Below are 23,341 nucleotides of genomic sequence, written 5' to 3'. Positions count from 1 at the left end.
CACTTTTACGAATGCGGGTAGTCATACAAGGAGCCTATAGTATATACGCAAGAGGACAAAAATTTCGTCGTGTCGATATGTCTTCAGCATAACAATCAATTCTGCTTTGCGGCCAGCAAAAGACGTGTCTTGGCGACACGCATTCATGACGGTTATCACGTGACAGGATAGTTCACACTAGAGCTCTAAGAAAAGGTAAAGCTTCTTTGGTGGATGAGCCGTGAAAGGAGACAGGCCTTCCCTGCCGGGCACCACTTCGCAATGAAGACCACAGTACAGCACCTGCAATGATTTCTGTGGGAATCAAAGCTCCTAGAAAGGCTGCTAGCACCTTTCTAGCCCTTTCAATACCTGTTTCATTGCGGTACTTTGGTATTCACTTTCTTTATGTATGTTTAGACAACTTACAACATCGCCTTCAGCACGCACGCACGCAATGCACCCATACACATAGACACATACACCGCGAGCGAGCGGGTGAGAGGGAACAGTCCTCCTCTGCCGAAAAGTAACCATGTGCGCAAATCTAACGAGCAACTGGTTCATATGTATATTAAAATACCACTCGAAGAACTGCTGCTGCACTAATTATTTATTCATGCAAGCTTGTGGGGTTTCCAGTTGTTGCATAATTATCAAGTAACACACCGCACAGTGTCGTCTTTATTCCTTGCCTAATTGTGTTGATTTCATTTGCCTAATTAAGTACCATTCAGCTCTGGCAGCAAGTATTCTCAGCAGAGGGGACTCCGCAGTAAAATTTGGAGCTGGCGATCTCGAACTCAGGTGGTTGCAGCCTGGCAGAGGCCACTGCATGTGGAGTCCGCTCATTTCTGGTGACCTGGGAGTGCTTCCTACAAGAGCATGATAGCGGCAATGGCAGCGACAAGGCTCCTGCTAACCATTATGTACATCGTATCGCTTGCCTTTGGCGACGAAGCTCCATTCAATGTTTGTCGTGAGTACACGAGTCAGTGTGACACTGGTCGCATGATATCATTTTGCAACGCTGATGGGTATGCGTTTCTTAACAGATCTGTGGCGAGGATAAAATTTGCTGAAAACGCTTGTCCCTCACTGAACTGCTGTTAGCACATTCTGGCCATCAAAATATTGTATTCTTTCTCTCAACCACTACTGATTATGTCGAAGCAGTTCTATACCCAAGTGGTCCTGCTGCTGGGATAATACCACGATGGTTATAGCCATGATACAGAAAGTTAGACTAGGTTATCGACTAGAAAAAGCTTGGATAAATTGAGTTCTATTCAACGATAACAGCAGCAGGAGGTCGAATATCCCTTTGTTGTTTTTTGGAACAGATTTGTTCCAAGCCGAATAATGAAGCAACCCACAGCGCCATTCAGGAGAAGAGTGATTGGAAGTTACCGTTTGCTTCACATTTACCACGAATATTATGGTATGCACGGATGTGGTGGTGTTTTATCTAAAAGTCATGAGCAAAAATAGTCAAATGCGCATGGCCTTACGCTGTTTTACTTAGGTTGATGAACACGATACAGCATATATTGTACTTCATGGTACTGAGGGACGTTCGTGCAGGCATGGCGATAATCCCCATATGGTATACGTGGCACTGTCGAGACTGGACAGGTGCGTAATACAATAAGCTACCCAGAAAGGGGGTGCCATTCTGGTGCCTGGTAAATTTTTTTTTTTTTTGGAGCGCCTTGTGGAAACGAGAAGGCGGAAGTTATGTTTCACCAGACCAAGAAGTTACAGCAGTAAATTATATTAATCATGCACACTCAGAATTTATAGAATTCTTAACAGCTATTTTCGTGAAAAGAAATAAATAAAAGAAACTGGTCAAGGACACTTTTTATAAATTGCTTTAGAATTTTTAGAGAAGAAATGCAACATATTATGCTGAGTGTCTTGAATGCCTTTGATCATGATTTTGATGTAAGTGCTTGATTGTAGGTTGTTTTATGAACTTCTTAAAAAAAGTAATGCAAATGAACTTGAGCTCCTCTGGCATTCGACAAGCAAGTAACGCAATGAATGCCGTATTTCACGCTATGCTGCTTTATGAACGAAATGTTTGTGGCTTCGTTTTCTCATATTATATTTGGGGAAATTCAACGACAGCTAATCGCATTAAACTAGTTGAATGTGTTTCCTGAAAAACGATAGCGTAACAATATTTTTGTCGAGCGTTTACATGAGATCACACAAACGCAGGAAGAGGTACAGAGAAGTTAATTTCATGTGGAAAATTTGTTTCCCTTGCTACCTCAACACCTTGAGAAAGCTTTTACTAACCGAGGAGATCTCCGTTTTAGGAGATATCCTCTTGAGAACCCTTGTACAGTGGGTCGCAGAATGCATTCAATTTTTTTAATTTTTACTATTGGCTCGCAAGTGATTACACAAAATAATGATCGCGGATATGAATTCAGACGCCTGCAGAACTGCATGGAAGTGGTTTAATATCGCTCGATCTTGCTGTCAGATTTAGAGAAAATTGACACTAACTCGATCTATATCATTCTGTCGTCGCAGACGAAGAAAAATAGACTTTAATTGCGTTTGAAATATCGCGATATAACATAAAATCCAGGATGCAGCACAAACATAAAATACCAAACAATGTTACATCTTTATCACTGTGTCTACATATAAAAAATTAAGTTGTTTTTACAATAACCGACTTGATGAAACGGTTACTTTCTTCACCTCTACGGATATTCCGCTTTCAGCATCTAACCAAGCTATTAAAAAAGGCTTTTGGCGTTTGTTTCAAGCGACTCAGCAATAGGCGGTCTCCGAGTCCACGTTCCAGTGTGGTTAACGCTGAGTGAAAGAAACAGATCTCGAAGGCTAAGTTTCGTAGCACAAACACAAACACGTCACAAACAGACGCAGACACGTCTTAGCTGCCATGTGTTAGACATCTATTAGAACCGACTTGAATAACTATTATGTCCCTGAGCCGTATTATGATCGGAGGAATATATCCAACACGGTCGAATGACGTGTGAGTGCCAGGGTGAAGACTGTCGCATCCGAGGACAAAATGAAGTAGGCAATATACTGCATAGAAATCTAGCTATTCGCCGAAAGAGGAACTGTTCTGGCATGGTTAAAATTATAGCCTTACGACGCTATGCCGCAGAAAAGATGCATAAATTTCCACAAGTCTACCGCAGCGGTTGTGCATTTCGATGGTTATAGATTGCAAAAACACTTATATGCCATATAGATGCGAGACGGGTAACACTGAGCCGAAGGTTCACAACGGCATATCTGTTATGCTGCCTGGAATTGTCAAGCCTTGCTAATCAATATTATTCGTGATATCTGTAGGCGGGCAAGCGATTTCGTGTGATAAATATATAAACGATGATATGTAAGCATGAAAGTGGTCATTGGTCCACATAGTTGTCGTATAGCTCCGTTAGCAACAGCATCAAAGTCCAAGATCTGAAAAACAGTAACACATGTTTCCACATAGCACAGTTGCTATGATGATAAAGTGTAGTTTTGCCATATTTAATAGGATTATCTTTGGATTATTGCCTGTTGGGAAACACAGACAAACGGTTACAGAGTTTTCTCCAGCGAAGAAAATTGCGCTCGCCGAAATCCTTCGCTTCGCAGATAACTAGAAATTTTGTAATTTGGCACAGGCGTGCACCACCTGTTTCAGGGCCCTATTTCAGGGCCCTGAAACAGGTGGTGCACGCCAAATTTCAGGGCCCTATTTTCCAAAACTAATTTCTATGCGACATCGGGTGACAGTATTGAATTTCGTATCGCAAACCAGAAATTGTGTCAAGAGTGTGTAAACTGGAGCTTAATAGCCCATACCTGATGCCGTTCTGGTTATCGTTTCTTTTTGTAAGTAGCAAGGTAGCAGCTGTTCTTGTGATCGTAAAAGTACGCTACGCACGTGGCCTCTGAAACCTTGCAACGCTGGTAATCTCCGAGGGCATTGCAAAGTTGTCGTAGTCGCCTCAAGAGGGCTCTGCCTGGTACTCAATTCGGTTAGATATTCCCATGGCCCCGAGACTGTGAGCGTGCCATTATATTATACTAAAATAGCGCCGGTATGGAGTTAAGCAGTTGGCCAAACAAAACTCGAGCACATGTTTCACATCCACCCGCCTTGTTATTCTCCCGAGATGCGCCCATTGGTGCCACTTAAACGCACGATGAATAACGCGGCTTGAAAGCAAAGCCTTTCGCTTTTCTGTGAACTAGTGCTTATAAGGCTGGTTAATAAGCGACAGCCTGCTGCTCCTAATTTTTCTACCATGTAATTGGCTGGTTGACCTTTTTTTTTCTTTTCTGACCTGCATGGACACTTGAAACCAGAATCCTCAGTAGGTTATTGGGGTGCCGTGAGTGCTGTGAATTTACAGTTTTGAATGGCATGCTGTGCAAGAGGCTTTATTATTTGAAACCGACATAATACTAATTACTTTCTATTGGGTTGGTGATAGCTTCGATGTCAATGTTAAAATAAACCCGCATTGTTTCGCATTTGTTAGCATCATAAAAAAAAGGTTAATTGTCTCCTTCAAATGGCTTCCTATCCTCGTCGTTCAGCAGAAGTAGAGGCTTGCTGCAGTAAATTACATATAAACATGAATGATGTATGGTGCAGACTTAAACTGACAGTTAACACAACTACTAACACTGTGCTGGTCATGTAATTCATTCAGTAAAACCGCAAGGTGGAGTTGTTTAGTGAGAGTACAAAAACAGACGGCAGTTGTGAAGTCACATTGCTGAGATTGCATTTTCTCAAGCTGTCATGTTCTATATTACGCTTTCACGAAAAACTTTTCTTAACGTTTGCTGGAAAACTTGCCTGTGTATTGCCTGCCTCCAAAATTATGTAACAGCACAACTTGGTTGAGCACTAAAAATGCAGCATGAGATTTCACAATTACATAATGCCTTTACATTAGGACAGCCAGAAAATATAATGTATACGGGGTCTTTAATGAGACGGCCAGTATATAGGCTGCGCAAGGCTATTTGGCTCTGCTTGATTACTCTTGCCTAACGCGTAATAGTAGAAATGTGTTTAGATACGGAAAGCACGAAGGCTGCAAGTGTTTGGAGGTGTTTCCAGAGGTTTCCATGCGAGTATAATCTTAGTATTTCGCCTATTCTGAAGGCAAAGTGATTGTGCTTTAAAACCCATACCAGGGAAAAAAATGTTGCTTAGTCAAATTGAGTAATCGTACAGTGCAGTTATCTATAATAAACATTCACTGAAAAGCGAGCTGCATAGTCGTAAGTTGCCTGCAATTCTCTGCACTTCAGTTGAAGGCTGCCTTTCTATTAATGTCGTGGGGACATACGGCTTGTTTCTCTAGCGACGAAATCCGTTTAACTTCACTGAAGGCAATATCCAGAAGCATCCTAGCAGTTCACGAGAAATGTGAGACAAGGGTTAAAGCCCCGTGCCACGTGACTACACCACTAAAAAAGGCCTGAGGTAGGCATCCTGCCACATGGCGGCCGTATCAAAACACGAGGTTTTATTGACACTGCCTGTGCCGACCGTATAGGGCTTTCTACGAAAATTACTACAGGGAACACTGGGGCTAATGTCTGCGGGAGTGACAAGTGCGGTGGTTAAAATGGATTTCAAAAGTTTTTACCATTCCAGGTTTCAAACCGCCATTTGTGAATTGATCGTTATTCAACAAGTTGTTGCGCTATTATTAAAGTAATTAGCAATGCAGCTGCATGCGCGCGAAATATTATTGCGTACATCGTTTACAGAAAAATAGGACTGCTTAGAAATTTAGGCTAATAAAGGCGAATAAAGTGCAGTACACAAAGTCACAAGGAGGTCTGAAGTCACAAGCACGGAGGTTAGACAAATCAATTTGCTGCCCATCCTTCCCGTGGTAGCTGAGCGATCGCAGTGCCACAGTTCTTTATAGTAATTTTATTAGAAAGCTCGACACCTCACCGGCCGGTGAAGTTTGCGGGACTATGTTTTACCCAGTTATAGACGACCGTCTCGGAGGCTTTGTCAAACAAAGTTGATTGCGTCGGTAGCTGTCAGATGGCGCCGTATGTCCATACCTGTTCTTTTCTCGTGTCTAATAAATACACGAGGTGGCACAACCGGCAGGTCGCGTTCATGGAAGTCTCGTGCTTCCATGAAGGCTCCCTAGCTATACGCCACGTTCGACTGCAGTTATCAGTTTAACTAAAACTGCTTTCTGCACCCCTTTACTGCGTTTGGCCTTTCTTTCATTTTGTGCTACGTAAAATACAAATGACAAGAAAATTTCGTGAAAACTTCATAAGCTTAGCTTTTATATGACTAACTGAAGAAGGTAGGTTGTACGTTACTTCCGCATGTCTGATGCTTATGGTAATGTAATACTATAATCGGGTCGAGTTGACAGCGCTCGTGTATTTTCCGCTTGGTCCCTCTGTGTTAATTCTGCCGAGAAGCCGCTGAAAACGGCGTGTACGAATGGCAGTGCGTAGCAGATTTTCTCATCTGCAATATATATATATATATATATATACAAAGGAAAGAGTACCTCAGTTTATCATATCATGCTTTTTAAATGCTACTGTGCGTTATCTCAAGTCATAACGTTCTTTATTATGCCTTATCGAAAGCGTAATCGGAAGTGTAATAATTCTATCCACATACACCCTTCGATAGCGAACAAGAATTACCTCTGTTTAACCTCCATGCCTTGGTATACATAATTTCTCTGTCCTTCTTATATGCTACAAGGAATTTTCCTGAGGATCATTTCTTTCTACGGACAACGCTGTTTTAAAGGCGGCAGTGTGTGAAAGGAATTGGCAGGCTAATCGAGCGAACAGCTGACCGGCCCCATTCTCGAATATCGGGTTGCCTTTTGTCTAAGGGTTTAATACGAAAGCACATTGATTTATTGCACGTGGCGCGAAATCTTCATAAAGGTTCAGGGGCAATTTTCTTTATTTCAGTGATGCACGCGCATGAGGTGGAGACACTTGTGACTTGCGCTAAGGCCCACGCCGACATGCCCGAAAAGGTAAGTCTTGTTTCGTAAAGTGGCGATGTTGTCGCCCTTGGGCTTTACAAGAATCAACACAGCGACGACAACGTTGCCGACGACGCCAATGGCAGCAAAACGCCTGTAGTGTCCATAAAATTGCTGTCGCCATTAAAACGACCATGCTCCTTCAAAGACTCCCACCCCCCCACGCAGGGTAGCAAAGCGGACGCACGCTTGTTTCACCTCCCTTCCTTTCCTTCCTCCGTTTCCTCTAAGGAACCTCGAACCAGATTCAAGCGCACTGCAGATGTGGAATTTTGACAGTCACGCCGATTTTGTACTCCAGTCGCATAACAATACCAATTACTATTTTGTTAATATTGTTAAAAACATTCTTTTAACTTGACCGAACGCAAAAAAAAGAAAATTAATGGTACTGGTGGTTGCAAGGGACGGGAGTGAGGGGGAGGTTGTTGTGCACAGCTCCTCAGTGCGTCGTCTTCCCTTTCTAACAAACATTGCTGTCGGGCGGCACCAGTTCCGCCGATTTAGTTTCTTGTCCATTTGCTTTAATGCACTTTTGACTGTTTGCCAGAACAGCACTCATAGTTATTACGGAGAGCAAATTCCCCTGCCGCAATCTCCACATGTCGCATCGGTCTTTGCGATCGTGCCTCCAAACCTGCGTCACAATCGCAACCTGAGCGGGGCCACCTCATTTTTTACTGTAAGTGTATTAGGTAAACTTACTAGGTCAACGTGCTATACTTGGTTGAAGTGTGCTAAAGCGGAATGGTGAGGTGAGCGAGTCGGCAAGGGTTCATTTTAAAGATGATTCTTCTCGAGAACAAATTTCGCTATCAATCTTGATTGTGTCTAGCTTTCACTGCATGATTGAAGCTTACTGTCTGTCCTGCGATGTACGGTTTGCTTGCTTTGGTTTTCACATTCCCTTATACAGGGTGTACTTACGTCCCAGCTAACTTTAGCCAGAGTTTCAAAATACGCAAATTCCATGTAGCTGGACAGAACAAAAATAATGTCAAGTAAGTCACTTAGGGATACTCAAACTATATATTTGATTCCGCCTGATTAGATAATTAGTCTTAATTAATTAACTTCTGAAATATTATAATGCGATGAGAAGTGTCAATGAGAAAATTGTAGAGTGACACGAAAAACTCCTGATACTGCTTTCTGTTCCTCAATACGGGCTGCATAAAAGTGCTTTTCCGAACGTAAAAGAAGCCCGCGAATGCACGCAAAGTGCCTCGAGCGGCCAGTCGCGCGGCAATTTCGCGTGCATTTGCGGGCTTCTTTCACACTCGAAAAAAACACTTTTCATGTAACATGTATTGGCGAACAGAACGTTGTATCCACAATTTTTCATATCGCTGTAAAATTCTTTTATCGGCACTTCATCTAATTAAAATATTTGAGAAGTTGACTACTTAAGACTAATGAGCTAATTAGACGGAGTGAAAAAAAATAGTTTCAATATCTCCAAGCGGCGGCAAACATTACTTTTGTTCTGTGCAGCTACGTGGCATTAGTACATTGTTTAACTCTGCCTAAAGTCCGCTGGGACACCCCATATATGCGTAACATTGCCTAATAAACGCCCATGTCCCGTGCATTGGGGGCACGTTAAAGATCAACATTATTCCGGAGTCCACCGTTACGGCATGCCTCGTAATGAAATCGTGGTTTTGGCACGTAAAAGCCCAGAATTCAATTCGATTCGACACTGCTTAATAATTCATATAGAAAGTCAGCGCGATGTCTCCGTTTATTTGCGCTGTTTCCCGCGTTAAAATGAATAAGTGTACCGTGCCCACGAAGGCGTACTACAGTCTCTGATACCACCGTGTTACGTTGTACAATGAGTCGTAAACAACGAACGAGTTGCAATTTTAACGATACTGGCTGTTTGCTGTTTACCTACCTGTGTCCGCTAAGGTATCGTGAATCTCCCCGCATATTCCGTTTCTGTAGTCAGAAAATTTTGTACAGGCATTACATTTAAATTCTATTCAGTCCGCATGGAAAACATGTTGCAACGTGAGCCATCTATCCAGTAGGCGTTGGTTGCATTCCCTGAAAGGCTTAAAGTTTACCGATAGCTGTTAAACTTATATTTCATTATAACACTGAAAAGCACAAACTTTGACGACATATCCTTGCGGCTGGCTTACAGTGTAGCGCGCGATCTGTTAAGACGCCACGGCTCTGTTGCAGGTTCTAAATCACTGGAACGATCAGATAGCTATGTTCACGGGAATGAGCGATGCCGAAGTGGTTCTCCTTGTCTGCAAGACGTCGCTCGACGCGGGAGAGGCATTGGTGAGCGCCGAGTATGCTAAGGACGTGAAGTCTTTCTGCGCACGTTCTATTTCCGCGTTTCCCTAATTCACACGCTGTGAACGTTCTTTGCCACTCTTTTTAAGCCGCGCTCTTGTGGCCTGCCTAAATGTACACAAATGAACTCGCAGCGGCTATGGTGGTCTGAAGGCGCGTTGGTGTGGCCATCATAACCACATTTTCAATAAATGGAGCTAGTCCTCTTCGTACACATTGAGGAGGGAGGAGTAAGCTACACGTCAACTGATGCGTGACCTGCTAATGTAACAAGGTGAAGAGCGCAAATAATTGGTATGGGGACGCCACAGCGTTCTCTCTAACATACCGCATGAAGTCCTGTCACCGTAGGATTACAAGTGCTGGTCACAGGTATAGGGAGGTGAGAGCATAAGCCAACGTAGGAGTGAGGCTCGGCCCGCTACATTGGCGGAGAATTCGAGTGGAGCTACAGGGTCATCAATCTTTGTGTCGTGTTATGGAACTCTTTGTTTTTGCATAAAAGTCTAGAATGCATGTCCTACTTTTTCAAACAAAGAGAGAAACCAAAAAGGAGAAATGTAAGAAAGGTGAGAAGGTCTACCAGACGGCTATATTGTTTGCTGCCTACCATTATATTTAATGCCGTAACACTATAATAATAACTTTTTGCAGATTAAGCTTAAGGAGCAACATCTGTGTTCTGGATTAAAGAGTGCTATTACTTCTGCACAAAAATTACATCGAAAAGTGTGGAAGAAGATTGCTCTCGACATCATTGTGGTGTATCTTTCTTTCAGTACGAAGAATTTAGTAACACTCACGTAAGTCGGCTCCTTTCGTACTCTCATCATGAATGTTAGAAAAAGAAGCTCTATCAATGACTGTGAGCCCATGGGCATATTCAGTGTGGCTGTAGAGCGATGATGACAACGAGAAACCAGAAGGATCGTACAATAACCGTCTTACCCTGGTAGATTAAGTACAGGGTGGGATGATTTGCAAACGTTGCCTACAGTTTGCTTATGGGCGTTATTATTACGAGATATTGGGAGCACCCAGTCAGGTGTTGTTTCATTTTATCGCCCCTTTAAGAGTGAAGATGCTCGTGAAGATTCTATACACGCCACACAAAGGAAGTACTCAATTCAACAAGTGCGCAATAATCAATCTATTGTAAAATTCTTCTTGGGGTTAACAAGCGTTACCCGTTATGTGCTAATGCGGAAGCATTCTGCAGGAGGAGTAGCAGTGCTTTGCGATTTGGGTACGCCGGTAGAATCTCCCTCCTATCGGGGCACAGTGATGACGAGGGTGAGCGCACTTACTGAGAGAGAGCGACAAAGAGAGAGAGAGAAAGAAAGAAAGAAAGAAAGGAAGAAAGTGTGTTTATGGAGAGGAAAAGACGTTATTTTCTGCCCCCTTTCAGGGAGCACAGCCTAGCGCTTAGGCACAGCCTAGGGGACATAAGAAGAGGAGAATGGAGAGAAAGTAGTCCAGGTCGAAGGACCCATAGCTGACATCTAGCTACAGGTTCCTCAAGGCAACAAAGGTTAAAAAAAATGTGTGAACCTCACGCACTGTGGGAATCGGCGTTATGCGAATGGTTTAGCGGGTAGCTGGCTATCTGGCATTGTTACCAGATGCTGGATACCAGATGTTACCAGATGAACCAAAGTGCTTGTGTTAAGCAAGAAATTGTGCGTATGTTTAAGGACAACAGCATGCCGACAACAGCATTGCGACAGCTTTCTTTCGTTTTTACTCCGACGAAGAAACATCATGGCCCTTTCCGTTGCCACCTAGACTAATGCCAAGGGCGGTATAAAGTCACACAGTGTACTGAGCATGGAATGCTTTTAGCTCCCGTTGTCCGCCACCTTCAAGTGACCTTGAGCCAAAATCCAGAGATGTTATCCGGGCACTCAAAGGAGAACATCCTGGAAAATTTGCGACAACAAAATGAGATCATCCGGGCAACCAGTCAAAACATAAAATAATGCGGTCTCTGGTCCCCAACCCTTTGTACAGGACCGCATTACATAGGCTACTTACCGCCCAAACAAGTTTAAAAAATATTGCTTCCGAGTTCCTCATAATGTTTGTTCACAATGTCACTCAAGCTGTAACTTCTAGTATGCTGAAGTTTTATTTGTCGTTTCCAATAGAGACGTTCAAAAGCCAGATACAGGACACTATATACTTAATTGTAATGTTTTGGCACTGATCGCTGAACGCCAGTGGCCCGCGAGTTCCGCGGCGCGGGTTTTGAATAATCTCGAGAGATGGCGCCATGCTGCGTGGCTCCTCCTTCAGGCGCTTCTACCCGCAGCGGTGTCTTAGATGGTATGGTGTTGCGCTGCTATGCACGATGTCGCGGTATCAAATCCCGGCAGAGCCGGCTGCATTTCGATGGAGGCGAAATGCCAAAGCACCCGTGGTGGTCCCCTGGTGGTCAAAATCAATCCGGAGTCCTTCACTACGGCGTGCCTGAAAAATGAAATAATGGTTTTTGGAACGTAAAACCACAGAATTCAATTCATTTTTTCTTCTAGTTTGGCAGTGCGCCCTGTCTCCCTGGCATATTTCACTGCCTGTCGTGCGGCCTTCAGCCAGTTCTTTTGTTTTCTAGCTCGCCAGCGCCCATGCGGACCAGTGCACAATATGGCGTGGTGCGGTGCGGTGTGGCGGGGTGTGCCATGGCGAACAGGCGCTACATTCATATTAAGATTGTGGCTAGTATCGTCTCCAACCAATATCCTTTGCCGGTTGCCATTTCATGCTTACATCTACTCTCGATTACGGGACAGCCAGCAATTTGTGTGTCGCGTTATCCGCTACTAGGCAACGACCTGGGTATGTGCACCGATACTGAAGGCTGTGCTGTCTAACATAGATCCTCCAAGCGCTACCTGCCACGAAGCAAGATTGAGAAAAAGCGGCCCGCTCCAGATCGTGGCTCACAGGAAAATAGTGGTAGGTTATGACTGAATGGGAACTGGCACGCGCAGACGTGCTCTCTCTTGTGCTCTGTGAGGTGACGAACGCAAGCTTGCGATTGTTGCCGGAACAACAAAAAGAAAAAAAAGTACGATCGTTGCATAATAGTTGCACGTTCGAGATGCTGCGCTGGGAGACTGTAGTTGAATCCCACCATTGGACACATAGCGTTTATTATTGAGACGGTTTGAAACATGTGAGCCTGGAACCTACGTACCACGGAGTGCCTGGAATGCGCCGTGCAATGCTGCGCGTTAAAAGAATGGGGAGTGATCGATAGTGCAAGGGTCGTTACAAGTATAAGTGTAGCATTAGAGATAGAGGTCTTACGGAAGAGGTAAAATATCAAGGAGATATAGGCAATATGCTAGAACTCAAAAGATGTAGTTAAAGCCTCATTAGCTTAAGCAGGATAGTTGACTCTTTATTGCCGCCCCGTCTCGGCGGAGATACTAGTAGTTATCATTATAATATTCTTTGCTGCTGGGGTGAAGAGGGTGTTGGAGCGCCACCGGTTCGTTGTAGTATGGTTGTAGGAATGGTAACTGTGGAAAGAGCATTGGAGCGGCGCTGCTGATGCTGCTTGGAGCGCTGCGTTGCTTGCCAAGAAAGTTCATATAAATATAGTGTCTCCTCCTGCTCCATCTGGGACAGACGTTGCGTAAGTGTTGTAGGCAACACGACATAACAGATTGAGTTTTTCGTCCAAGGAAGGTTCTCACCGACACCCATGTCGTCGACAAGTTGCACCGGCTGGCAAGGCCTCGTCATGGAGGTCGAGACTCCCGGGGAGCGGTCGGTGCGCTTGGTGCATAATTAAACACCTATTTCTAAATACCGCTGCTTATACCGACCGTCTGAACATCTGGGAATTCTCATGAACGTGCAGCTGGCTCGTTGTAACAAATGAGATTCGCCTTATTTTTGATTGTTTGATGGCTTGCATTTTACAGAAACACTTCGGCAAGAAGAAACGAAATTGTTCATGACTGAAGAATCATTTTGCTGTCTAATTGTTTAACAGCCAGCCAAATCTTACGACGTTAACACTTCTGCATACCACATGCATGGGCAGTGTAGAAGGAGCTGATCAGCAGAATGTGGCAAATGCTCTTCAGAAATACGATAAAAATGCCAGAAGTTGGAGATCAGTAAGGTTTGGTTCCAAGCTAAAGTGACTTTTAGAGGCGTCCCAACTTTCATGCACCAGGATTTAAATATATGCGAATGCTTCGTAGCTGAACGGAACCAAGGTAACGTTGTTTGCTTCCGCTTGGAGAACATCAGAATATTTTTTGCAAACAGCCTAGTTACATATTAGTCTTAATCAATTAATCAATTCCACAAATATTATAATTAGATGAAAAGTGTCAATAAGAAAGTTGTAGAGCAGCATGAAAAGCTCCCGATACAGCGTTATGTTGCTCAATACATGCTACATGCAATTGTTTTTCCGAGCGGGAAAGTAGCCCACGAGGACACGCAAAGCACCTCGAGCGGCCAGCCACGCGGCAATCTTGAGTTTATTCACGGGCTTGCTTCACGCCCCCGCCCCTCCCCCCCCCCCAAAAAAAAGCATTTTTTTTTGTAACACGTATTCAGCAACAGAAATATCTATCGGGAGTTTGTCATGTTACACTGCAATTTTTTGCATTGAGCTTTTTCATCTCATTATAATAACTGAGAAGTTGATCAACTAATTAAGGCTCATGATGTAAAGAGATGGAATGCAAAAAATGGCTGTGGCTTAGCTAAGGTTAAGCCCAGGATGCGAAGCATACTAGCCTTTATTTTAGTTGTTGAACCACTGTTTAGCCTGGTGAACTGCTGTTGCTTGGCTATATTTGGTTCGGCTAGACGAAGAAACAACTCATGCGTTACTCTGCTTCGCCTTCAAGAGTGGAACGCGACAGCGTTCCCGTCGACCCGCCAAGGGGTGTAAGACAATGGGCTGCGGCGCAGCGACTACGCGCCCCGCATTGGACGCGGTAAGCGTCGAGCAACGCAGCGTTCGGCGCGGCAACGAAATGTGCGCCTGAGCAAGCGACGCACGCCTGAGCCTTAGAAACAGCTCGTTTCTAAGGCAACACCGCATTCACTAGAGGCGCTTTTGTACCGCTTTGAAGCATCGTACTCGTGGATAAAGAAAAAACAAATACTCGTGGCTCAGTGGTAGCGTCTCCGTCTCACACTCCGGAGACCCTGGTTCGATTCCCACCCAGCCCATCTTGCAAGAGTTGAGCCAAAGCCACCTAGAAAATCAGTCTCTGTAGCACGCCACAACCTTCGCTTCTCATTCCAACGAGCAGCTCTGTCTCCAGGAGGCATCGCACCTCGTGGTTGTCTAGCAGAGGCAAGCGCAGCTGCTTATATACCGCCGCGACGCCGCGAGCGACGGCGCGAGTTGGAGCCCCGTTTCTCCTCCGTCGTGACGTCACGGTGTCACGTGGTATTGAAGGCGACACCGCCGCGCCTGAGGAGCTGGGTTGAGCTCTCGTAATATGCTTCGCATAAAAAATAATCTATCTCCAAGCTCTGACAATGCCCCGCGTTACCTAACGGCCCTCTATCCAGCGAAGCCGAGTGGGAAGAGGCACTCCGGAGCCCATCGCTCCAGACACAACTAGAGGCAATCCAGAGGGCCCGAGAAAGGGCGGAACATCACGGCATTCCTGCCCCGACTTGGACGCGACCAGCGGCTTCCGCGGGTTCCCGATAGGGGCCCCCGCTGAAGCTCCTCAGGATCAAATAAAGTTCATTGTCTGTCTGTCTGTCTGTCTGTCTGTCCAAGCGAAGACAAACCACATCACCTTTGTTTGTCCAGCTACGTGGAATTTCATATATTTAAGTCTTGGTGCGTGATAGTAGGGACACCCTATATATATATATATATATATATATATATATATATATATATAATGTAAATTATATCGAATAGTGTTGGTCACTACCGATGAAAGGGGAGACGAGGCTTAGCTGACAATCGGACAGTTCATAACATTATGTGGTGGATTCCAAATACATGCGAGAGCGCACTATCAGAACAAAACGCGCTTTAAAGCTTTAGCATGGCCCCCTTAAGCCTGACATAATGACTGCGTATGAATTAACGCATTGCAACGGATTCGACCCGAAACGCGAAAAATACGTGTGAGGTGCTGACTATGATACTGCTTTTATTTTGCAGCCGGAACACAAAAAGACTATAGACATGATTGCCGCGCAGTGTTACGAGAAAGCAACTGGACAGAAGACTGCCTGAACTCATAAGCGCCCAATACGTTTTGCTCGTTCTAGCAAAACAAACAATTTCACCAATAAAGTTTGGGGCATCGAATGTATGCATTTGTTTACGTTACTTAAGCTCTAAGAATGTCGGGTAAGTACGGCATTCCTAACAATTTCTTTAGGCGCACTTTCCTGCGTTTGCCGTTGGCGTCGTCCCTCGGCGTCGTCCCTCGGCGTAACCGTTCAAACGAGCAAACCGATCAATGAAAGAGCGAATGTGGAGCGTAGCGGGGGATGACAGATGGCGATAGCGAGAAGTGCGCGAGGAGGAAAGCGGAGGAGGAAGGTATGGCGAAAGCGTCAGAGAGTAGTGCCACTCAAGCAGGGCTTTGCAATGACGACCGCTACGAGATGGCGCCAGAGTAGCGCGCCGTCGTCTATTCACCGATGGCATGCGGCGAGCTTCGTTAACCGATACCATATGTAGAAACAAAGCATTGCATCAGCGGAGGTCCGTCTGCGGCAGCTACTCTGAATAGCGCCCATGCGTCACCCACGCTATGCCTTTCGCTATCTCGTGGTTAGAGAGTTTTAGCAGAGCGTTTATGGTCCGCTCCGCTCAGACCGGCCTATCACAACAATTGGCACGCAGGCGCTCAGCAAAACGCTACCGGGAACACTTACGCGCGTGCTCACAGCACACATAGCGGCAGCGGAACGTGGGACGCTGACCACGTTCCGCTAGGAACCTGATTTAGCGGTGCGTCAGGGGGCGTGTAGATGCTTTCGTAATCGTTTTACCGCCAAGCTGAGATCACGTCAGTGGCGTCTCTGGGAGACGCGCTTGTTAGATAAGCGAAATCAATGCATTCTATGCAGCCACCAGTGCGCGTGAAACGTGTGCGTAGCGGAGCGCAAGCAAACGCTCTGCTAAAACTGTCTATTAGCGAGGCAGTCGTGCCACACCTCGCTCCGTTTGCAATGTGCCGCACGAGACAGATATAATATGTATAGACAGACGAGTATATACTGAGAAATGAATACGCGTATAGAGCTGCGCTCAAATTTAGCATAGGGGGTGTCGTAATCGTCGGTGAAATCTTAAATGCTCCTCAGGGTCAGAATGTGATAGTTTGCTCAGTTATGGTGGTTTAGTTATTAAGCCATTCCTTCTTCGGTTTTTTGTCGTGCCTCCTTCGCTGTTTCATTGCTTCATCAGAGCAAACACAGTGTAGCGCAACAAATTTAAATAGTTCAGGTGCGCATTTACACAAAGAACGTAAATGCCCACGCTAGAATGTGTCCATTTGCATAGTGCAGAATTTACGCTAGTCAGAATGTGATGCGTTTCTGAACGCCTGTTCCTTCAAAGGCGAAAAAGATGAAATGAATTAGTAAATTAAACGCTTGGGGGTTGGGGGGCTAGATTAGCGAAAATTACATTAATAATATTTAATTCACAATTATTAAGAGTGGCTCCCGTGGTGCTCACGATAAGACAAGGAATACCTGCTATTAAAAGCACGAAGTATCTAGGTGTGACTTTAGAAGAACATTTAAAATATAATATTCACGTTCATTCACCAATACAGAAAATTTCTTTTGTCATCCTTGCAATCCTTAAATCCCGTAACTATTTCTAGAGACACATTATTCTTTCACTATATTACTCTCAAATCGCAGCCATCTCTGTTATTGTATATCGTCTTGGGGTAACACTTAATATTGTCACACCTAGGCACCCTTCAACGCCTTGAAGATCAAGCGGTCCGGCTAATGACTCTTAACAATATTTTTGCGCACTCGAAGCCACTGTACTAAAACATGAATATTCTACCACTAACAGAACTGTCGAAACAAAGGCTATCACTATTTATATTCAAGTTTAGAGGTTATGACAACTTAACCTCAGTTTTTCTAAATTATCTCCTCAAAAATACTAATATATCAGGTTTTTTGCAAACGGTAATGAACTTCTCACCCGCGTTCTAGCAAAATATGGAAAATTAACTGCCATCTTCACTGGGACATCATTTTGTAGTTCTGTACCATACGAAATTACAGCATAATCACCGGTACATATGTTTCTATATCTTCACAAGAAACATATACTAGACAGGATCTGTGAAAAGTATCAATCCTAACATTCTTGTTTCATTTATATTACCTGTTGCTTCCGTTTTCTTTCCGTTTCTTTTTTCATTTACCACTCATGTGTAAATCATGAAAATATAGCTGTATATGTTTCTATTGTTGCTGGAACCATAAATTTTGTTTTGGCTTGTTCAGGGTATCGCTAAATTTGTACGTTGGCTTTGTTGTTCGGTTTTATTGAATTTATTATTTAAATAATGTCATGTAGCCTGCACTATTTCTGCAGTTGTATATGTTTTCCAGCTTAGACTAATTGCTGTATATTGTCATAAATTTATTTCGTTGTTTCATTTCACTTGTTTGCTTTTACTTTTGTACTATTGCGTTTCCCCTAGCTTTTCTGTTAATATTTATTGCTCATGTATTGATACGCATATTGATAAGCATAGTATTAGGTGGTCCACCTGACAGTTTCGTACCCATGGGACCACCGAATGTAATAACGTCACTAATGACGTTAGCACGGACACACACAAAAAAGTGAATAAACTTGAACTTGAGTAGTGTTGAATGACGCTTCCATATTAAAAATTAAACAAGAAATGCTTACCAATTACAGAGGCCAATTAATTTAACAAAGACGGATACATGGTGCAGAAGACTAGCGATAATCTGTTCATTAGCAGCGGTGGTCTGTAGATATAGTGGGCAGGAAAGTATGTACAAAAAAGATCCCACATTCAGTCGTGCACTTCATATATGCTGGCTTTCAAGAATTCGGCATCCACCATGATGGCTTAGAGGCTATGCTGTTGCTCTGCCAGGCACGACATCGTGCAATGAAATCGCGGCCGCGGTGGCGGCATTTGATGTGGGCTAAATGCAAGAACGCCCGTGTTCCGTGCATTGGGGGCATACGCTAAAGATCCACTGGTGATGATCAAAATTAATCCAGAGTCTCCCCCACTACGGTGCGCCTCATAATGACATCGTTGTTTTGGCACGCAAAAACTGAGACTGCAATTCAATTCAAGAATTCGACCACGTACAGCAGAATACATGCCTCACTTATACATGGACTTCGTTTTTTGTACTACTGTCTTACGCACTATCGTGGAGAAATGAAACGTGATAAGCAAATTATAAAGTAGAATATATTTCACTAGTAATAACATGAGAGTGCAGTTGCGTGCTGCTACTAAAGCCTGTCGCAAACGATGGTACAAGACTCAAATTATGCGTACAATTTGAAATCGTGCCGACATTATGCGAAGTCTTGAAAGTGAAAACAAAATGACTCGTTTCAGTTAACTTTAACTTGTTTTACTTTGATTTTTCCACGATAGCACACACTGATCAAAACATTTTTTTTTTCAAGGGATTCTTGTGCCTTGTACAGCAACATCATCTACTGTTACAGCATATACGATGGCACAGATTTGACGGCTTGTTAGGGCTGAAAAGCATGAGAGGAGCACACCATGTTGGTAGTTGAATGTTTAAGGTTCTTCATCATTGTGTGTAGTGCATAGGGCAGCACCTCCAGCCGGAACTTAGGGTGTTTCATCTCAGCCCTATCTTTACTTGCCCTATACGTTCCGTTTTCTTGCTTTTTTTGACAGCGTCACGATTGCAAAATTTACCACTGACCAGCGGAAACCGGCTGCCGATAGGCGCTTAGAAAAGCTATAGCTGCATCTGATGCCGACACCTAGGGTTTGCAGAAAGCCATTCCCAATCGTGATCAAAGTAACGCAAAAGACCAGCCATTATGAAATACCAGCAGCACTACTATCATAAAGAGAACTTCGTCAGTTACCTTAAACTGCGTCATAATTACCAATCAAAATTCTGTAGCTTGCATCACGAGCACTCTGAAATGACGGAAATAATTGCAATGCATCAACAGTGGGCCAACAAAATGTTTGTCGGACTGTAATAGTGATTTCCTGATGTCTAAGTTGTAAAATATTTGATAGTTGACATACATTTGGACATAGAGGGGGTTCAAAATTAAGCTTTATGGTTTCCTTAAAATTAGGTACTGGGAGGCACGCGAAGACCACCTGTGCAAATAAGTTATTTGGCCAGGGGGACACAAAGTGAGACGTAATTATCGCTGTCAGCAGCCCAATTAAATAAAATTTATTAATTACGTTTTTGTTGGAGTTCGAGGCAGTCGTGTTTCTACAGAGTACCAGTTGGAAGAATTTTTCTAGCGTGTCTGTTTTCAGAGATATCCCGCTCCAAAATTTAATTGTGATTCGCATGATTACGCATCTAAGAGAGATCGGCGCAAAGCTCCTCCCTGATGTGACGCGGCTGTTGCGTATGGCCTTTAGTCTGACAATGAGGCGGAGGCATTGGCGAAGATGATAACTGTCCCCCTTCCCCTCTCGGCTGGCGAAATAAAAAAAAACAATCGAAGAACCCGGAACCGCTGTCGTAACACGTGACCGCGCAGCGTGTAACGATGGCGGCATTGCCATGCAGCCATCTTCTGATTTCCAAGTATTGCAAGTCTTATTGAAATAAAGAGCAACATGTATGCGGCCCACCGCGCTGTCATATCTTGATTTCGCCAGCCAAGAGGGGAAGGGGAACAGTCATCATCTTTGTCTATGCCTCCGCCCTGTTGTCAGACTAAACGCCGCACGCAACAGCCGCGTCACATAAGGGAGGAGCTTTGCGTCGATCCTCGCTCTATAGCATGCGTAATCATGTCAACGACAATTAAAATTTGGAATCGGGTATCTCGGAGCACATACAAGCTAGAATTCTTCCAAGTGATACTGTGTAGAAACACGACTACCTGTAACTTTTCAATGCGAACATACCCACATATTGCACTCAACAAAAAGTTAATTATTCAATTTTAGTTTGTTGGGCTGCTGACAGCCGTAAGTATCAGCTCACTATTTGTCCCCCTGGCCACGTAACTCGCTTGCACAGGTGATCTTCGCGTGCCTCCCAATCACTAGTTTTTAGAAAAACCATAAAGCCTAATTTTGAGCACCCGGTATATTTGAGCGTTCTCGAAAGACGTTTGGTTACCGCTGTTGAGCTACGTACACGACACTGTTCGCAGACTCAAGTAACTTGCCTCTATTCCGGTGCTAAGTTTCAGAATATTTACAACGAAATTGCAAACACGAAAACGTATTGAACTAATTTAAAGTACCAACTGATGAGGTTGTTCAAAACTTTCTGTGCCTGACTTGTGGTGGACGTCGTTGTAATCAAGTGCACAGGAATTTTCATCGACTGAAAAAAAAAATCGAAGAACACGCAATTCGTCCACTCCGCGCTCATAGGGTTGTTGCCGTCTTGACTAACAATTGAATAAATAGTATAGAAGGCCAGCCTTGGCGACAAACCGACTGCGATGGGTAGTAGGTGCAAAAATACCCTTTCATGAACCTCCCGAGGAGCTTATGCATGTACTTGGCGACACGCCAAATTTCATTGTTTCCGTATGCAGGCTTACGAGGTCGATGAACGCAGGCAGCTTGTATGATAGCTTACCAAATCAGTTGGGCGCGTGATACGCAGCAGTTCCGCGCACGCAAAGTGAATCGAGGAGATATACACTGTTGCCAATTACGTTATATTGGCTGCGTATCTGGAGTGCTTCCGGTTGTCGTCAGAGCCCATATTGGCGTCCTGCACCGCAGGGCAGGGAAATAACAAGCGGCGGAGGGACGACAGGGATAAGGAGGCCCACTAGAGGCATGTTGGGATTCCAGCCAGCGGCATTGTTAGGATATTCGATAAAGGAGGCTGTTTGCCGAGTGCGAAGAGGAGCGAGCAGCCATAGCTCGGAAAAATATCTCAGAAGGAGCAGTACGACAAGGGAAAGCTTGCAGGTGACAGCACCCCGTGTCTCTTTTGCTTTCGCTTGCCTCAGCCCTTTTTACTGCCTGGATCGGTCTGCCATTGCAGGGTACGTCTTGTCTTCGATTTAAAACGGATGCATTTTCATGTAATGAAGCGTTTCTTGCAAAATTCAATAAATTGCCGACAATTTGTAAATGTAAACATATACAGATAGATAGATAGATAGATAGATAGATAGATAGATAGATAGATAGATAGATAGATAGATAGATAGATAGATAGATAGATAGATGGATAGATAGATAGATAGATAGATAGATAGATAGATAGATAGATAGATAGATAGATAGATAGATAGATAGATAGATAGATAGATAGATAGATAGATAGATAGATAGATAGATAGATAGATAGATAGATAGATAGATAGATAGATAGATAGATAGATAGATAGATAGATAGATAGATAGATAGATAGATAGATAGATAGATAGATAGATAGATAGATAGATAGATAGATAGATAGATAGATAGATACGTAAGATAGACACGTAAGATTGCGCCGCGCTCGTGAAATGGATTTTCAGGACATTAGGCAATATCCAGCATGAAGGTCATAGTCACCATTTATGGTTCAGCACTTCCGAATTTCATTGCCTGGCTTCCTTACGATCACGATCACGAGCACGATCTATTTCACGGAGGTGAGTGTTCTTGTGACGCTTCGTGATGTCGTTTGACACCACAAATACATTCAAGTTTATACTCATCGTTGAAGTCTCGAATGACAATTGTTTTTCACATTGATACACTTTAATGCTAAAGAAAAAAAACGGCACTACAGTCCTGACGGCCTCCTTGATTTCCCCCCAGTTTTCAAGCGACAATAAGGGCTCAAAAAAAAAAACATTTCTGCTCAGGTAGGACGTCTTGCCTAGTCCGGAATAGACAACATTAAAAACAGCATAGGATACATTCACCTATTTTTTGTCCCTCTCACGTCGTTACAAAATCAACACGTGCAGTAGAACAAAGGAAAAACAATGAAAGTACACGTATCAACGGTGTGTAAAGGGCATGGATTTTGAATGTTGACAACACCTCGTTTTTTTCTTCCTTTGCTTCTCGATGAGGCATGAAAAAGGGCGTTCTGGTCTTAAGACTTAGAGTAGTGAGACACTAAATAACGTACCACCTCTTGCCTACACTGCAAGAAAAGTTGCTAAAAAGACTGACTATTTATTGAGGGAATTGCTGTATTATGCATAACCAGAAGACACATGAAGCGTGGCCTCCGTGGACATGTGTAGCTTGGAAAACCCACTTCAAGAAAAGGACAGAACGACAACAGCTCATCGCATAAGGTGAGCCATTAGGTCCGTGTTCAAGTAAGTAATCAAGGCTTTGGTACATCTACATATGCTGGCAGGCAGCAGACAGAGGAGTTTAGATCTCTTGGCGTGAGATTTCTCTCAGCTTCTTACCCTACTGAAGTGTTGCGTATTCAGTTAGATATTGACATTGATACAGCTTTTACTGCATTTCGCAAGAATTATTCAGAAATCTATTGGAAAGAAAATTCAATTCTGGTATCGTATGCACAGAGGTTTTAGAAAGATGAGTATCATGGACCACTGGCCGTTGATTGCAGTGTAGCATGTGTGCATAATGTGCGGACAACCATAATCCTCATTTTGACCAGTAATGCGTGGGGCAGCAGGCTACAGGCATAGTAGTGAAGGCGACGTTTCCTTTGTCACAAGTTTGTCAGTTGTATGTTAATACAGGAGAAACACTTCCCGGACGAAAGATGTTTCAAGAAAAAAGAAATGCGACGTTGTGTTGGA

At 43.8% G+C, this 23,341-nt stretch overlaps 1 protein-coding gene across 6 annotated transcripts in view; it reads left to right on the top strand.

Moving 5' to 3' along the window:
• LOC135898407 (uncharacterized) overlaps nt 1–23,341 on the top strand; it is a 162,985-nt gene that overhangs the window by 101,952 nt on the left and 37,692 nt on the right. For 4 of the 6 annotated variants that reach the window (XM_065427320.1, XM_065427321.1, XM_065427323.1 and 1 more), the window contains 3 exons: nt 6,967–7,034; nt 9,237–9,341; nt 10,136–10,159. The gene's annotated coding sequence lies outside the window, so the exon portion shown is untranslated. The remainder of the gene's footprint in view (nt 1–6,966; nt 7,035–9,236; nt 9,342–10,135; nt 10,160–23,341) is intronic. The other 2 variants (XM_065427324.1, XM_065427325.1) reach the window with 1 other exon arrangement.

Source organism: Dermacentor albipictus, chromosome 4, assembly GCF_038994185.2.
Source record: "Dermacentor albipictus isolate Rhodes 1998 colony chromosome 4, USDA_Dalb.pri_finalv2, whole genome shotgun sequence".
NCBI classification, from domain to species: domain Eukaryota; kingdom Metazoa; phylum Arthropoda; class Arachnida; order Ixodida; family Ixodidae; genus Dermacentor; species Dermacentor albipictus.
The sequence above is the reverse complement of the archived record's forward strand: the minus strand, read 5'-3'. Positions and strand labels throughout refer to the sequence as shown.